This window comes from Canis lupus, chromosome 16, assembly GCF_011100685.1.
Source record: "Canis lupus familiaris isolate Mischka breed German Shepherd chromosome 16, alternate assembly UU_Cfam_GSD_1.0, whole genome shotgun sequence".
NCBI classification, from domain to species: Eukaryota; Metazoa; Chordata; class Mammalia; order Carnivora; family Canidae; genus Canis; species Canis lupus.
Window position 1 is genome coordinate 14,628,757 of NC_049237.1, and position 17,852 is coordinate 14,646,608.

Here is a 17,852-nt window from a genome sequence, read left to right on the forward strand (position 1 = left end):
ATTACTTTCAGGGTAGTATTTAGTGATCCATCACTTACACATAATGCTCAGTGCTCATCACAGGTGCCCTCCTTAATACCCACTCCCTCTCTCCCCTCGCCTCAGCAACCCTCAGCGTGTTCTCTGTAGCTAAGAATCTGTTTCCTGGTTTGCGTCTCTCTCATTTCTCTCCCTGTTCATCTGTTTCATTTCTTACATTCCATACATGAGTGAAATTATATGGTGTTTGTCTTTCTCTGACTGACTTATTTCACTGAGCATAATACGCTCTAGCTCCAACCAGGATGTTGCAAATGGCAAGATTTCATTCTTTTTGGATGGCCCAGTAGTATTCCATTGTATATATAGACCACATCTTTTTTGTTTTTGTTTTTACGTTTGCTTTTATTAAAATTCGATTTTCCACCATATAGTATAACATCCAGTGGTCTTCCAACCAAGTGCCCTCCTCAGTCACCCAGTTACCCCATCCCCCCACCCACCTCCCCTTCTGCAACCCTTTGTTTCTTTCCCAGAGTTAGGAGTCTCTCACGGTTTGTCTCCCTCTCTAATTTTTCTCGCTCAGTTCCCCTCCTTTTCCTTAGAATCCCTTTCACTATTTCTTATATTCCACATATGGGTGAAACCATATGATGATTGTCCTTCTGCAGTTGACTTTTTCACTCCTCATAATACCTTCCAGTTCCATCCACATCGAAGCACATGGTGGGTATTTGTCCTTTCTGATGGCGGAGTAATATTCCATCGTATACATAGACCGCATCTTTACCCATCGTCTGTTGAAGGACATCTGGCTCCTTCCACAGTGTGGCTATTGTGGACATTGCTGCTAGAAACATCGGGGTGCAGGTGTCCCAGCGTTTCACAGCATCTGTATCTTTGGGGTAAATCCCCAGCAGTGCATTTGCTGGGCCGTAGGGTAGCTCTATTTTTAACTTCTTGGGGAGCCTCCACACAGTTTTCCAGTGTGGCTACACCAGTTCACGTTCCCACCAACAGTGCAGGAGGGTCCCCCTCTCTCTACATCCTCTCCAACGTGTGTTTCCTGTCTTGTTAATTTCACCATTCTCACTGGGGTGAGACCACATCTTTATCCATGCACGTTGATAAACATTTAGGCTTTCTTGATAGTTTGGCTATTATTGATAATGCTGCTATAAACACGAGGGGGCATATACCCTTTCGAATCAGTATTTTTGTATCTTTTGGGTAAATACCTAGTAGTGCAATTGCTGGATCTTAGGGTAGTACTATTTTAACTCTTTGAGGAAACTCCATACTGTTTGCCAGAGTGGCTGTACCAGTTTTCATTCCCAGCAGCAATGCAAGAGGGTTCTCCTTTCTTTACCACTCACCGACACTTGTTGCTTCTTGTGTTGTTAATTTTGGCCATTCTGACAGGTGTGAGATGATGTCATCATGGTGATTTGTTTTCCCTGATGATGAGTGATGTTGAATATCTTTTCATGTGTCTGTTGGCCATCTGTGTGGCTTATTTGGAAAAATGTCTATTCGTGTCTTCTGCCTATTTCCTAGCTGGATTATTGTTTTTTGGGTGTTGAGTTTGGTAAGTTCTCTATACATTTCGGATCGTAACCCTTTATCAGGTATGTCATTTGTAAACATCTTGTCCCATTCTGTAGGCTGCCTTTTAGTTTCGTTGATTGTTTCCTTCATTGTGCAGATTTTTATCTTGATGAAGTCCCAATAGTTCACTTTTAGCTTTGTTTCCCTTTCCTCTGGAGACATCTAGGAAGAAATTACTATGGCCACTATCAGGGAGGTTACTGTTTGTCTTCGGGGACAAGTTTTTCTTTTGCTGTGCGGAAGCAGCTCATCTTGATGAAGTCCCAGCGGTCCATTTCGCTCTTGTTTCTCTGGCCTTCGTGGCTGATGTCATTTGCAAGAATTGCTGTGGCCCAGTTCAAGATGGGTGTTGTTGCCTGTGTTCTCCCGGAGGGTTTTGATGGAATCTTGTCTCACGTTTACATCCTTCATGCGTTTTGAGTTTATCCTTGTGTTTGGTGTGAGAGGAATGGTCCGTTTCATTCCTCTGCATGTGGCTGTCCAGTGTTCCCAGCAGCCTTTATCGAACAGACTGTCTTTTTTTCCCCCGTGGATGGTCTTTCCTGCCTGGCCGAATCTTAGTTGCCTGTAGAGTTGAGGGTCCACTTCTGGATGCTCTCCCTGTTCCATTGATCCATGTGTCCGTTTTGTGCCAGTACCACACCGTCTTGATGGTCACAGCTTTGTGGCACACCTGAAATAGGGCATTGTGCTGCCCCCCCGCCCCCCCGTAGTGGGTTTATTGGCTATATTCCCTGGCTGTTTGGGGTCTTTTCTGTTCCACACAAGTCTTCCGATGATTTGTTCCAGCTCTCTGAAGAGAGTCTGTGGATTTCTGACAGATTTTGCACTAGTTGTGTAAATTGCCCTGGGTCACGTTGACATTTTCCCCAATATTAATTCTTCCCCAGGAGCATGGAACCTTTTTCCATCTCTTTGTGTCTTCCTCAGTTTCTTTCAGACGTGTGCTGCAGTTTCGGGTAGAGATCCTTTACCCCTTTGGTTAGGTTTCTTTCTAGGTAGCTCATGCTTTTTATGGGTGCTGCGGTTGTATAAATGGGATTGACCCCTTCCAATGTCCCTTTCCTCGGTCTCATTGTTCACGTACAGAAACGCCACTGGTTTCTGGACCCTGAGTTTGTATCCCGCCACACTGCTTAACATGCTGTAGGAGTTCCAGCAATCGGGGTGGAGTCTTTTGGGTTTTCTAGGTACGGTATCATGTCATCGGCGAAGAGGGAGAGTTTGACTTTTTCCTTTGTGGGTTTGAATGCCTTTTATTTCTTTTCGTTGCCTGATTGCTGAGGCCGTGACGTCTCATACTATGTTGAGAATAGCAGCGGTGAGAGTTGGACATCCCCGTCTCGTGCCTGGTCTTCGGGGAAAGGCTCCCGGTGTTTCCCCATTGGGAATGATAATTTGCCAGGGGGCTTGTCGTAGATGGCTTTGAAGATGCTGAGGAACTTTCCCTCTATCTCTATACTCTTGAAGCATTTGGATCAGGAATGGATTTGTCAAATGCTTTCTCTGCGTCTCTTGATAGGATCATCTGGTTCTTGTTTTTTCTCTTGCAGATCTGATCAGTCACACGGAGTGCTTGCCGAGTGTTGAACCGGCCTTGCGTCCCGGGGATAAATGCCACCTGGTCACGGTGAGTAACTTCTCAATGTACCGTTGGATCCTATTGGCTCGTATCTTGTTGAGGACGTTTGCATCCGTGTTCATCGGGGACATCGAGTATAACTTCTCCTTTTGGGTGGGGTGGTGGGGTGGAGTCTTTGTCCTGCTTTTGGACATAATGTGATGCTGGCCTCCAAGAACGAGTTTGGAAGCATTCCATCTCTTGTCTATCTTTCGGAACCGCTTGAAGTAGAAATAGGTATGGTTTCTTCTTTTAAACGTTTGATAGCATTCCCCAGGGAACGCCATCTGGCCCTGGCTCTTGTGTATTAGGGCAGGTCTTTGATGATGACTGCTTCAGTTTCCTCCCTGGATATTGGCCTGTTCGGGTTTTCTGTGTCTTCCTGTTCCGGTTTGTGGTAGTTTGTGGTTTCAGGAAATCGTCCCGTTTCTTCTCGATTGCAGCAATTTAATTGGCTGTACAGCTCCGTCGGATGAGTTTTAAGATCGTTTGTATTTCCTTGGTGGTGGTGGTGATCTCTCGTTTCTCATTCATGATTTTATTAATTAGGAGTCTTTTCTCTCTTCTTTTTATAAGGCTGGCTTAATGGTTTTTCTCTCTCTCTACTTGGTTCTTTCAAAGATCCACCTCCTGGTTTGTGGATGTGTTTCCCCGGTTCCTTCTGCTCTCTATTTCATTGGAGTCCTGCTCGAATTTTTATTAACTGTTGTCTTCTGCTGGGTGAAGGTTCAATTTGCCGTTCCTTCTCCAGCTCCTTTAGGTGCAAGGGTAGCTTGTGTATTGAGTTCTTTTCCAGTGTTGGATGGACGCTTGTATTGCGATGTATTTCCCCTATCCTGGGACCGCTTTTGCCGTATCCCAAAGATTTGGAACAGGTTGGTTGTATCTTCATTCTCATTGGTTTTTGTGAATCTTTTAATTCTTCTCTAATGTACTGGTTGACCCTTTCGTCTTTTAGCAGGATGGTCCTTAACCTGCACGTGTTTGAAATCCTTGCATACTTCTTCTTGTGGTTGAGTTCTAGTTTCAGAGCATTATGGTCTGAAAATACACAGGGGACAATCCCAGTCTTTTGGTATCGCTCACGACCTGATTTGTGACCCAGTATGTGGTCTCTTCTGGACAAAGTTCCACATGCACTTGAGAAGAATGTGAATTCAGTTGCATTTGGATGTAAAGTTCTGTAAACATCTGTGTGATCCATGTGGTACACTGCATCCTTTCATGCGCTTGTTTCTTTGGAGATGCTGTGCCTGGAAGATCTATCAATCCTAGAAAGCGCCGTGTTCGAGTCTCTAAGTAAAAGTGTCTTATTATCTAAGTATGTCTTAACTTTGCTTCGCAACGATTGATATCCGTGGCAGCTCCCACATTCGGGGCATAGATATCCACGATTGTTAGGTGGTCTTGTTGGACAGATCCTTTAAGTACAATCTAGTGACTGTTTGAGGTTTTCCACGTAGAGTGTCATGTCCTCTGTGAAGAGTGAGAGTTGACTTCTTGGCTGATCGGGATGCCTTTTCTCTCTGTTTCGGAATGTCACTTGCGAAAGCTGGGACCCCTACTACTGTGCCGAATGACAGCGTTGAGGGTGGACACCCTGTCGTGTTCCTGACCTTAAGTTAAAAGCTCGAGGATTTTCCCAATGAGAGGACTTTCCCTCTGGGCCTTTTGGAGACTGGGTTTTATGAGAATTGAGGTTTTGTTCCCAGTATCCGTACCGGGCGGAAGTTTCATCACGAAATGATGGTCTATTTGGTCAAGTGCTTTTTCTGCATCTGTTGAGAGAATCCTATGGTTGTCACCCTTTATTTGATTGACATGGAGAGGGAAGGAGAGACAGAGAAGCGGAGGGACGGACAGACACAGGGAGGGGGACACAGACAGGGAGGGAGAGATCGGGGAGGGGAGGGAGAGAAGACAGCGAGATGGCGAGGGACAGACCGAGACAAGGAGGGAGACTGAGGGAGGGAGGGAGAGAGCCAGACACGGAAGGAGAGTCAAGAGACACGGAGGGAGAGACAGAGACAGAGAGGGAGACACCGAGAGACAGTGAGGAAGAGACAGAGAGACAGGGAGGGAGACCGAGACACAGTGAGGGAGACACAGAGGACAGGATGGAGAGAAGGAGACCGGGAGTGAGAGACCGGGAGACACGAAGGGAGACACACAGAGACTGGCGGAGAGATAGAGACGCAAAGAGAGACAGAGACACAGGGAGGGATAGCCGGCGAGACAGGGAGCGAGAATCAGAGAGGGAGGGGAGAGGAAGGAGACGGGGGGGGAGGGGGGGTGCGGGTACAGACCGAGATGGGGTGGCAGAGAGAGACAGACACAGACACAGGGAAGGAGATCAGAGAGACAGGGACAGAGAGAGAGAGCGGTGAGGGAGAGACAGAAAGACAGGGAGGGGAGAGGCAGGGGAATCAGGTAGGGAGACGCTGAGAGACTGGGAGGGAGAGACTGAGACACAGAGAGGGAGGACACGAGACAAGGAGGGTGAGATCTAGACAAGCGTGGGAAGAGACAGAGGGAGGGAGCGAGAGACAGGAGGGAGAGACAGAGAGACGGGAGGGACAGACCCAGAGACAGGGAGGGAGAGACCGAGAGACCAAAGGGCTGCGCGGGGGAGGAGTGGTGGGACCTGTTCGCAGGAGGGGCTGGGCGTGGGGCCTCCTAAGGGTCCGGTCTCCTCCGGGCGGCTCAGAGAGGGTGCGAGGCCCCTCCACCGGGGATCAGGGAGGGTACCTGAGCCCATCCGCTTACGCTCAGAGGGGTTTGGATGCAGACACCATCCCGCGTCAGGGCACGGCCTTGGGGCGGTGGCTTGAGGGCCTGGGCTGCTGGGCCCCAGGAGCCCCCCCAAGGCCCTGGCTCTTCCTCCAACCCCCGCCACCCTCCCGCTCCCCGCTCTCAGGTCCTACACCCTAAGTTGCCCCAGCCTGGTCGGGAGCCGCCCCCCGCCACTGGTCCCTATCAGGTGAGTACGGCTACCTCTGAAAGTTTTTGTATTTTGAAAGCGTTCCCCTTTCTGCGCATCTGTCCAACATTTGGTATTTCCTGTCTTTGTTAATGTTCTCAACGCTGTGAGGTGGTTTCTCATTGTGGTTTTGATCTGTATTTCCCTGATGGCCAGTGATGCAGAGCATTGTCTCGCGTGCTTGTTGGCCATGTACGTCTAGGTCTTCCTCCGTGACTTTTCTGTTCGTGTCTTTTGCCCATTTTCAGATTGGATGGTTGGTCTCTTTGCTGTGGAGTTGCAGAGGTTCTTCAGCGATCTTGGATGCTGGCCCTTTATCTGACGGGGCATTTGCAAGTAGCTTCTCCCATTCTGGAGATTGTCTGTCGGTTTTGTTGAGTGTCTCTTTGGCTGTGCGGAAGCTTGTCATCCTGGTGAAGTCCCAATAGTTCATCTCTGCTTTTGTTTTCTCTGGCCTTCATGGGTGTATCTTGCAAGAAGTTGCTGTGGCCAAGTTCAGGTAGGGCGTTGCCTGTGTTCTCCCCAGGGTTTTGATGGAATCTCGTCCCACATTTACATCTTTCATCCATTCTGAGTTTATCTTTGTGTACAGTGTGAGACAGTGGTCCAGTTTCCCTCCTCTGCATGTGACTGTCCAGTATTCGCCTGGCATTTATGGAAGACACTTGTCTTTTTTCCAGTGGATGGTCTCTCCTGCTTGGTCGAATGTATGTCTTGACCATCGACTTGATTCTGGATTCCTCTGGATTCCTCTTCTGTTCCATTGATGGATGTGTCTGTTTTTGTGCCTGTGCCCACTGTCTTGGTGAGCACAGCTTTGCAGCGCAACCTGAAATTCGGCATTGTTGCTCCCCCGCTGTGGTTTTCTTGGTATTATTCCCGTGGCCATTCGGGGTCCTTTCCGATTCCACAGAAATCTTCAGATGATCTGTTCCAGCTCTCTGAGGAGAGTCCGTGGTATTTTTGTTAGGGATTATGTTAATTGTGCAAATTGCCCTGGGTCACGTTGATGTTTTCCCAATATTCATTCTTCGTATCCATGAGCATGGAATAGTTTGCCATCTCTTTGTGTCTTGCTCAGTCTCTTTCAGACATGTTCTGTCGTTTTTCGGTAGAGATCCTTTACCTCTTTGGTTAGGTTTATTCCTAGGTAGTGCATGCTTTTGGGTGCCATCGTAAATGGAGTTGACTCCTTAATTTCTCTTTCTTCCGTCTCATCGTTAGCGTCTAGAAAGGCCACTGATTTCTGGGCATTGATTTTGTAGCCTGCCACACTGCCGAATTTGCTGTATGAGTTCTAGCAGTCTTGGGGTGGAGTCTTTTGGGTTTTCTAGGTGTACAGTATCATGTCATCTGTGAAAAGGGAGAGTTGACTTCTTCTAGGCCGATTTGAATGCCTTCTATTTCTTTCGTTGCCTGATTCCTGAAGCTACGACGTCTAGTGTTATGTTGAATAGCAGTGGTGAGAGTGGACATCCCTGTCTCGTTCCTGATCTTTTTCGGGGAAAGGCTCCCAGCGTTTGCCCCTTGGAATGATAATTTGCCAGGAGGTTGTCGTAGATGGCTTTGAAGATGCTGAGGAACATTCCCTCTATCCCTATACTCTGAAGCATTTGGATCAGGAGAGGATGCCATATTTTGTCAAATGCTTTCTCTGCATCTATTGAGAGGATCATCTGGTTCTTGTTTTTCTCTTGCAGATCTGATCAGTCACACGGGATGTTTGCCGAGTGTTGAACCAGCCTTGCGTCCCGGGGATAAATGCCACCTGGTCACGGTGAGTAACTTCTCAATGTACCGTTGGATCCTATTGGCTTGTATCTTGTTGAGATGTTTGCATCCGTGTTCATCGGGGACATTGGTCTATAACTCTCCTTTTTGGTGGGGTGGGGTCTTTGTCTGCTTCTGGACTTCAGGTGATGCTGGCCTCATAGAACGAGTTTGGAAGTATTCCATCTCCAGAAGCTTCAGGTGGCCTCACTGTAGTCTCTGTGGCGGGCTCTTGTTTTGGTTCAGGATGTAGCTCAGTGGCCAGAGTTGTTTCACTCCACTGAGGCAGGTGGCTGCTCGGGCATGTACGGGAACCCTATAGCATGCACCTGGGCGTGCTCTTCCTCCAGGGTGGCATGGCTACAGGTAGCTCTTGCATGTCGGAACAGTGAGTCAGAGGTGTTACCACCACGTGCATTGGTTTGGTCTCAGCAGCTGGCTTCTCGGCTCGAGCCGTGACCAGCTTGATCACCTCTGGCTCTGAAGCTTTAGCAGGCCCCGAGGTAGGAGCTGGGGCGGTTGTTGAGGTGGTTCAGGATATTGCACAGGGCAGACACTAGTTGCTGCACTGAGCTGGGTGGCCGCTCCGGCATGTGGCGGACCCTGATAGCATGCGCCGGGACATGATGTACCACAAGGGTGGCCAAGATTGCAGGTGGGTCCTCCTTGTCGGGAGAGTGAATCAGAGGTGTGACCACCTCGTGCATTGGCTTGGTCTCAGCAGCTGGCATTCTGCGCTCTGGCCAAGCACTCAGCACTGACAGCCCTGCCCAGCTCGATCACCTCAGGCCCAGAAGCTTCATCAGACCCCACCTTCAGAGCTGGGGTGGGCTGCTGCCTTAGTTCATGGTGTTGCTCGGGGGCCGAAGCTGGTTGCTGCACTGAGGCAGGTGACTCCTTTGGCATGGCATGCCGGGGACATTGATAGTGGGTGCCCGGGGGAGCTCTTCTTGCAGGGTGGCCAAGTGTGCAGGTGGCTCCTCCAGGTCGGTGACAGTGAATCAGACGTGTGACTGCCATGTAAATTGGCTTGGCCTCAGCAGCTAGGCATCTCGGCTCGGGCCAAGGACTCAGCACCAACTGCCATGCCCGGCTCGAACTGCTCAGGCCCATAAGCTTCAGCTTCGCCCCAGTGTAGTAGCTCTGGCGGGCTCTTGATTTCATTTAGGATGTTGCTCAGTGCCCGAAGTCGGTTGCTCCACTGAGGCAGGTGGCTGCTCCGTCATGTGGGGGATCCCGATAGCATGCCCCTTGGCGTGCTCTTCCTCCAGGGTGGCCGTGGGTACAGGTACTTTTTCACATTTGAAATACCTTATTGCCTATTTGCTTATGTTAAAAAAATAACTGTGTCCAAGACTTAAAGATTCTTATTTACTGATGCATTTAAATCTTTCTCATAATGATCTACGGCATTTAATGTAGTAGGGAAATTGTTCATATCGGTGCCTCCGGCAGCTTTTCCTTCTGTACTTGTGGTGTTCCTGTTTCTATCATTCGGATATCTTTTGAAAAACAATGACATTCTTTAGAACCCTGAAGATTTACCTGGTGTTTTGTTTTTTTTTTTTTTCAGTGTCATACATTTCCATTTATTGGACCTACTGAATCCATCAGTTAAATGTTTGCTTATTTTACATAAAGCGCCCGTTTTCTTTTTCTTGAATTTTTAATTTTTTATTGGAGTTTAGTTTGTCCACATATAGCGCAACACCCAGTGCTCATCCCGCCAAGAGCCCCCCTCATTGCCCATCACCCAGTCACCCCACCCCCCCACCCACTTCCCCTTCCACTACCCCTTGTTTGTTTCCCAGAGTTAGGTGTCTCCTGTTTTGTCACCCTCACTGATACTTTCACTCATTTTCTCTGCTTTGCCTTTATTCCCTTTCACTAATTTTTATATTTCCCAAATGAATGAGACCATATAATGTCTGTCCCTTTCCGATTGACCGTTTTTACTCAGCATAATAGCCGGGACAGCTGCACCCCAATGTTTCTAGCAGCAATGTCCATAATAGGCAAACTGTGGAAGGAGCCTCGGTGTCCATCGAAATATGATGGATCAGGAAGCTGTGGTGTGGCGGGCAGTCATGGCGGCTCACCTAAAGAAACGAGTGTACGAGGAATTCACTAAGGTGGTCCAGCAACAACAGGAGGAAATTGCAACCAAGAAACTGCGATTGACAAAACCAAGTAAATCTCAGCACTCCACGTAGATCGGTGTAAAGCTCCCTCCCCAGTGGATGCTTTGCAGTATCTACTCCAGTTTGCCAGAAAGCCTGTTGAAGCAGAAAGTGTAGGAAGGAGTAGTCAGGATTCTCTTGGAACATTGTTACAAGGAGAATGATCCATCTGTGAGACTGAAAATTGCATCATTGTTGGGTTTATTATCAAAGCCTGCAGCGTTTTCACCAGAGTGCATTATGGATGATGCCATTAACATCCTGCAGAATGAAAAGTCTCATCAAGTCCTTGCTCAACTGTTGGACACCTTGCTTGCAATTGGCACCAAACTCCCAGAGAATCAAGCTATCCAGATGGGATTAGTTGATGTAGCCTGCAAAGCACCTCACTAGATACGTCTCCTGGTGTAAGAAATAAGTGCCTGCAATTACTTGGCAATCTTGGCTCTTTGGAGACGAAGTGTCACAAAAGATGGAGAAGGCCTAGCTGTCAGAGATGTCCAGAAGATTATAGGGGATTACTTCAGTGACCAAGACCCACGTGTCAGAAGAGCGGCTATAAAAGCCATGTTGCAGGCTTCATGAAAGAGGACTGAAATTACACCAAGCAATTTATAATCAGGCCTGTAAATTGTTGTCTGATGACTGTGAACAAGTGCGCAGTGCTGCAGTCCAACTTATCTGGGCTATCAGTCAGCTCTATCCTGAAAGCACTGTCCCCATTCCTTCTTCTAATGAAGAAATTCGCTTAGTTGATGATGCATTTGGAGCAATTTGTCCCATGGTCAGTGATGGCTCCTGGGTGGTTCGAGTTCAGGCTGCAAAGCTATTGGGCTCGATGGAACAAGTCAGTTTTCACTATCTTGGAGCAGACGCTCGACAACAAGCTCATGTCAGATCTCAGGAGAAAACGCACTACACGTGAACGTGCCGAGGAACTTTACAGGTCAGAAGAGTTTTCCAGTGGCAGAAAGTGGGGAGGTGATGCTCCCAAAGAAGAAATAGATACAGGAGCTGTGAACTTGATGGAGTCAGGAGCTTGTGGAGCCTTTGTTCCTGGATTGGAAGATGAGATGTATGAGGTCCGCATTGCTGCTGTGGAGGCTCTCTGCATGCTGGCCCAATCTTCACCTTCTTTTGCGGAGAAGTGCCGCCCTGATTTCCCGGTGGACATGTTTAATGATGAAATTGAGGAAGTACGTCTGCAGTCCATACACAGCATGAGAAAAATTTCTAAAAACATCACTCTCCGAGAGGATCAGCTTGGCAGTGTCCTGGCTGTGTTAGAGGATTCGTCCAGAGATATTCGAGAGGCTGGCTCTTCACGAACTTTTATGCTGTACTAATGTTTCGACTAAAGAAGGGATTCATCTCGCACTGGTGGAGCTGCTGAAAAATTTAACCAAGTCCCCTACTGATAGGGACTCTAATGGAAGTGCTTGAAGTTTCTGGGAAGTCGGCATCCAACCCTGGTGCTTCCTTTGGTGCCAGAGCTCCTGAGCACCCATGCATTTTTTGGCCCAGCTGAACCAGACATGGATGACCCAGCTTACATTGCAGTTTTGGTTCTTATTTTTAATGCTGCTACAACCTGTCCAACAATGCCAGCACTGTTCTCAGATCATACCTTCAGGCATTATGCCTACCTCCGAGACAGTCTTTCTCATCTTGTTCCTGCCTTAAGGTTACCAGGTAGAAAACTAGTGTCATCGGCCGTTTCTCCCGGTATTGCGCCCCATGAGGACCCGTCCCATCAGTTCCTGCAGCAGAGCCCTGAAAGGGTGTACAGTCTTCAGAGCACCGGGCCCCTCAGGGAACCCAGAAGCTGCTGGAGTTCACCATCCGGGATCTGCAAAGACTTGGAGAACTTCAGTCTGAACTAGCAGGAGTTGCTGACTTCTCGGCTACCTATCTTCGGTGTCAGCTTCTTCTCATCAAGGCCTTGCAAGGAAAGCTGTGCAATGTGGCTGCCCCTTTATATTTGAAGCAGAGTGACTTGGCCTCCGCAGCAGCAAAACCAGATCATGGAAGAGACCTACAAAATGGAGTTCATGTACAGTGGTGTGGAGAAGAAACAGGTGGTGATTATACATCCCATGAGGCTGCAGGCCAAAGCTTTGCAACTTACAGTAACAGCACGGACTACTCGAGGAGTTGACCCCTTATTTGGGATGTGTGAAAACTTTTTACAGGAAGTGGACTTTTTTCAGAGGTGTTTTATTGCTGATTTGCCCCCACCTACAGGACAGCTTTGTGGACAAACTTCTTGACCTTATGCCCCGACTCATGACATCCAAGCCTGTGGAAGTGGTCAAAATTCGACAGACCATGCTGAGGCAGAGTACTCCTTGCACCTCCCCCTTCCAAAGCAGATCCACACACTTCAGCCACCATCATTGAGCCAGCAGGCGAGTCAGACAACCCTTTGCGGTTACGTCTGGATTGGTTGTGGCCCTGGATGTCGATGCGACCCTGGAACATGTGCAGGACCCTGAGAGTGCTGTGAAGGTCCAGGTCTTCTATCCAGATGGCCAGGCTCAGATGATTCATCCTAAGCCGGCAGACTTGCGGAATCCTGGCCCACCCAGGGCGCCACCGGCTTATCACTCAGGTGTACCTCTCCCATACTGCCTGGACAGAACCATGCCCGGTGGAAGTGAGGCTGCTACCGGCCTACAACTCCAGTTCCCGCATTCCAAAATCCCCCTGGATTGAAGGTGGCAAAGTGTCCCCCCAGGTGGAAACCAGTATGGAGGGCACCATCCCCTCCAGCAAGTCTGTGAACGTTTACATAATGCCCAAACCCGCAAGGCGCTGAGTCACAAGCATTGTGTAGAGCTGAAGCTGAGAAAGACCTTCTTAGGTAGCAGAGTGAGCCCGAAGCCTAGAGCACTTCACCTGGAGCCGGCGTATGGGCATGAGCACCATCACCCTTATCGTCTCATCTGGTATCAAACACAAAATAAATTATTTTGCATTAAAAAATCAAAAACCTTCAAGTCCACACCTCTTCCTTCCCTGACTCCCCCCACCACCTCTATAAAGTTGAGAAAACAACAAGAACAACAACAACAGAAGAAGGTGTGGTCTTACAGCTTACAATGGAATATTACTCAGCCATTAGAAACGACAAAGGCCGTGAAAGGAGAGTGACGTTTGGTTCTACTTGTTGGGTTGATGTTGTTGTACGTGTGTGTGCAGCCAACCAGCAGTGCTCGGTATGTACCAGATCATCTACTAAGAAGGGTCTTTTACTCAAAACCAGGAAAGAGGAAAGAGAAAGAACTAGTTTCGAGAGCTTTTTGATTTGGAAAAAGCATTCCAAAAATCACGATTTTCATTATACAGTAAGGGAGTAGCTTCCTTTCTGTGTTCATTCTCGTGAGGATTAACGATAGAGGGAGTCCTGTGAAATGAAGACCACTTTGTATTCCAATTTACTTCCTGGAATTTCTTAATTGTTTCCTTTTTTTTGGTTTTTACTGACATTCAAAAACTGAAAAACTTCTGGCTCATAACTTTGTTGCATTTCTAGGTCCCTGCAGCAACAAAAGGAAATCGTCCTATTAGGACTAGAAGTTTAAGTGAGTCCTAAAGTATTGGAAGAAAATTCTAAAATATACATTGAGGTTCTACAAGGAAAAGATTGAGTTTATTTTTTTTAATTTTTTATTTATTTATGATAGTCACAGAGAGAGAGAGAGAGGCAGAGACACAGGCAGAGGGAGAAGCAGGCTTCATGCACCGGGAGCGCAACGTGCGAATCGATCCCGGGTCTCCAGAATCACGCCCTGGGCCAAAGGCAGGCGCCAAACCGCTGTGCCACCCAGGGATCCCCAAGATTGAGTTTAAACAAAAGAGCCTGAGCTAATTCTTCCAGAAGGTTTGTTACCTTGAATTCAGAGCCCTTTTACGAGTATATTAGAAAAATAAGTAGTCCCACAGTGTCAGTCGATTCATGTATTAATGAGATGAGAGCTAACATTAATGAAACTAACTCTAAAGTAGTTGACTGCCAAGCTGATTGTTAAATTGGTTATTATGGAAACAGGAGAACCAACTCACACACTTAGAAATGAGGTCCCAGACTGGAAGCACTGGGAAATGTAGCTGCTCATAATCTAAGTTAAATAATTCCTTGACAATCTGTGTAGATCTATATCAACATGGCGGTCTTATATGTAATTTAGGGTGTTTAGTAGGAAATTATCGAATGGACTTCATGATTCCCTAGAGCTCATTTTGAGAGGTGCTAGTGAATCAGGAGGGGAAAAAAATGAATGCTCAAAAAAGTCCTATTTCCATCTTATACATTTGGGGAAACTGTAAGAATATGTCCAAAGAATCTTGGTCTTCAATAGTTTTATATACAGTAATAACTAACACCATAAAATAGCACTTATTTAGATAGAATTGATGGTAGATGTGGCAGTACTACATCCTTTTCTACAATGTCTGAGCGTTTGTAGTACTTCAGACCTTTCTATCAGGCGTCAACATTAAATATTGAATACCTCTAGAAAGTGTGAAAATAATTTTGTCTTTGGAAGTAGTTAACGTGAAGTTTTTCCGTGTGTCCCATTGGACTTTTCTAGTGATGATCCTCCTAGGATGCTTTATCAGTAGGTGTCTGGATTTTATGGACTAAAAAACTGATATTTTCTTTTACAGTTGAAATTAAATCATCTTTATACTTAATTTTCTATGTCCTCTCATAGCAAAAAGTAAGCAAAATATGCCAAGACAAAGAATGATGGTCCCCCCACCAAACCTTGAGCATAACCGTTAAGGAACAAGAACTGTCGGAGATCTATGTGTGTGTATCTGTACGTACATCCATGCATACATGGCAAAATTTAACAGAAATCACAATTCCAACATCGTCTGTGGTTTATGTCACAGCTCTTCTCTGTCGTCAGCCTCTGTTTTTCTCTTTGGGCTTTCGTTGAAAAATACTCGGCCTCATGTCTTTCGCTCTGAGACTTTAACTGTAATCCTTGAATTCTTAATTTCAGTTCAGAAACCCTAGTCTTAGAACTCATGAGTCTTCAGATTTCCATGACTGTCACCAAAAGTTGAAAATCCTATAGGTTTGCCCTTTTTTTTTTTTTTAAACTAAAGACTTAAAGAAAAGAAAAAAATGCTTCTTTCTGTTTTGACAAATATGAGGAAGAAAGTGCAATCAGGAATACAGGTGGAAGCAACTCCTTCCGTAGCCTCCCCTTGTACCTTTAAAAGAGCTTTGTCATGTGGTTAATGATGGAGAACGTTGACAACATGCATTGTATATGTCTGCTGTCCGCAAAGTGTATTGTGTGACCGAGCGTGGGGGATGCCGAGTGCGCGCTGGGAAGCAGCCCGAAGCGTCCTGGGGCCCCGCTCATCCAAGTCGATGCTCTGATGACATCATCGTGACAGGTGGCACCCGCGCTGCCGTGTTCACTGACCATCGCGGCCTTGGGACCTGGGAAGTCACAGGGGATCTGGGGCAGAGGCGTGTGGGGATTCTGGCCACCCATGTGCATCTGGATGCGCTGCTGCAGCAGGGCCACGTTCGGGACCCTCTTCTGGCAGATGGGGCACGAGTGCCGCATCTCTATGGACGTGTTGGTCCGGGGAACCCCGAGGTGCATCTTCAGGTTGCCCTTGGTGGACAAGGCCCGACCCCAGATCTTGCCCTGGAATGGCCTCTCCCCAGTGTGGGGCCGTAATGCATCTCCAGGGAGCTTTGGCAGCTCAAGACCCGGTGGCAAATGAGACATTCGTTGGGGTCGGTGGTGGCCTTGTCAATGTTCCCCACCAGCTGCTGTAATTTCAGGGTCTCCGACCCGGCTCCGGGGTCCCACTCCCTTGGAAACCACCAACCCTCGGGGAAGTGTGGCTTGCTCCCACCCCCCCAGACAGTAGGGACCCGTCCTCACTTTCTGGGGTAGGCCCGGGCTGCAGGTCATTGGGCAGCGGGCCGCCCAGGAGGTCCTTGGGGTTAGTCCCTGAAGAGAGATTCTGAGGTAGCCCTAGACCGGGGGTCCCTGTTACAAGGACAGGTTTGCTGTCTAAAGAGAGACTCGATTCATCTACGGGGATGGCTACAGAGAGTGCATAGGGAATGCCATGGCCTGCCGACGCTTTGTCGTGGAACTTGGGAAAGAGCTGGGGGTGGGCCTTCACCTGGGGATGTCCATGCAAGTGCACTTGAGGTTGCCCTGGGTGGTGAACCGGCGGCCACAGACAGAGCCCACGAAGGGTCTCTCTCCGGTATGGGAGCGGAGGTGGATCTGCAGGGAGCTATGGGTCCCCAAAGCCCTGCTACAGTACTTAGGCTTGTGCTTGCAGAGGACGGCCTGTCTGGGTTTGGCCTGCCCCAGGGACACGTTCGGCGGCTTCCCCTTCCCTTTCCTGGACGGGTCTAACGCCTCGGTGGAGGAAGGGCTCTGGAGGAGCACAGAGCCCTGGGCCTGAGGTAGCAAAGCACGGGGAAGGCGCGACCTGGCGTTGGCAGCACCCTCCTCCGTCGGGCTCCAGGGCAAGGGTGCAGCCCGGGGAGCTGCGGGGAAGGGGTGTTCGCGTGAGGCAGCTGGGCTGGTGTCGGGCGACCGGAGACAGGCCCTGGCTGCCGACTTGCTGGTCGCAGAAAGCTGCGGGTCCCTGCTCGGCCCAGGGTCTGGAGGGGGTCACCCCCGAGTGGAGGGCGCGCAGGCCCACGTGCTCCCCGGTGGCGGAGGCCTCGGGAGCGGGATGTGCTGCAGCTGCGGCTGCTGCGGACGCAGGATCTGCTCCGGCCCGGGGGCTGCTGGCACCGGGCGCTGCGCCCGCTCACCCGCACCCTGTGCCCCGCGGGGCTCGCAATGACCAGGTGGCGGCCGCTTTGCCTTTGGGTAGTAGCTTCCGTCCTGGGGCGCGCTCGGCAGGCGGTCTCGGCCTTCAGGTCCACGACACACTCGCCCCGGCTTGTCCTTGAGCGCCCCGGCCGCCGCCCCCTCCCTGGGACCCTCCGCACCCCCTGGGCCGGCGGCGGCGGCTGAGCGCGCCCGGGGACTCTGCCCAGCCCGGCCCCTGCCGTGGGTCATGTGCGCACAGCTGGGGCAGTGCGATTTGTCTCGTGTCCTAGGAACCCCGAGAAGCTGGAGAGCTCTGCACAGCATTTCTCACAGCTGCGAGTCTCCTCCCGACGAGTCCTGTGTGCAGTCCTTCGGTCCCGGGGGTGTCACTGGGCCCCGTCCTCCTACGAGTTGACGCGCTGGGGTTCCACCTGCCTGCGCCTCGAGGCGGTGCGAGCATCGGGCAGCCGGGAGGGCCTCGGTTATTTGCCCACTCCGCCACAAATTCCTGGAGTTCTTTGCTCATATTTTAATAAACAAAACAGGGTAATGGGGAAGGGAGGGAAAATAAAATAAGAAATCAGAGAGGGAGAAAAAAACATAAGCGATTCTTAACTCTAGGAAACAAACTGAATCTGCTGGAGGGGAGGTGGGTGGGGGGATGGGGTAACTGGGTGATGGGCGTCAAGGAGGGCTCGTGATGTAATGAGCATTGGGTGTTACATGCACCTGATGAATCACTGATCTCTACCCCTGAAATTCATAATATGCTATATGTTAATTAATTGAATTTAAATAAAATTATAAAGAAGAAAGCAAGCAACTTGAGATCCAGAATGAGCTGCTGCATGCATGTTTAAGTGACTGATTAGTGAGTAGTGGGTCTACCTTCAATG

The 17,852-nt window shown here is 49.0% G+C and overlaps 2 pseudogenes; one reads left to right on the forward strand and one right to left on the reverse strand.

The window, feature by feature from the left end:
* The first annotated feature begins 9,932 nt into the window (after positions 1-9,932).
* LOC119875704 lies at positions 9,933-13,352 on the forward strand (annotated as a pseudogene).
* A 2,017-nt stretch (positions 13,353-15,369) lies between these two features.
* On the reverse strand, positions 15,370-17,205 carry LOC119875702 (annotated as a pseudogene).
* Positions 17,206-17,852: the final 647 nt, after the last annotated feature.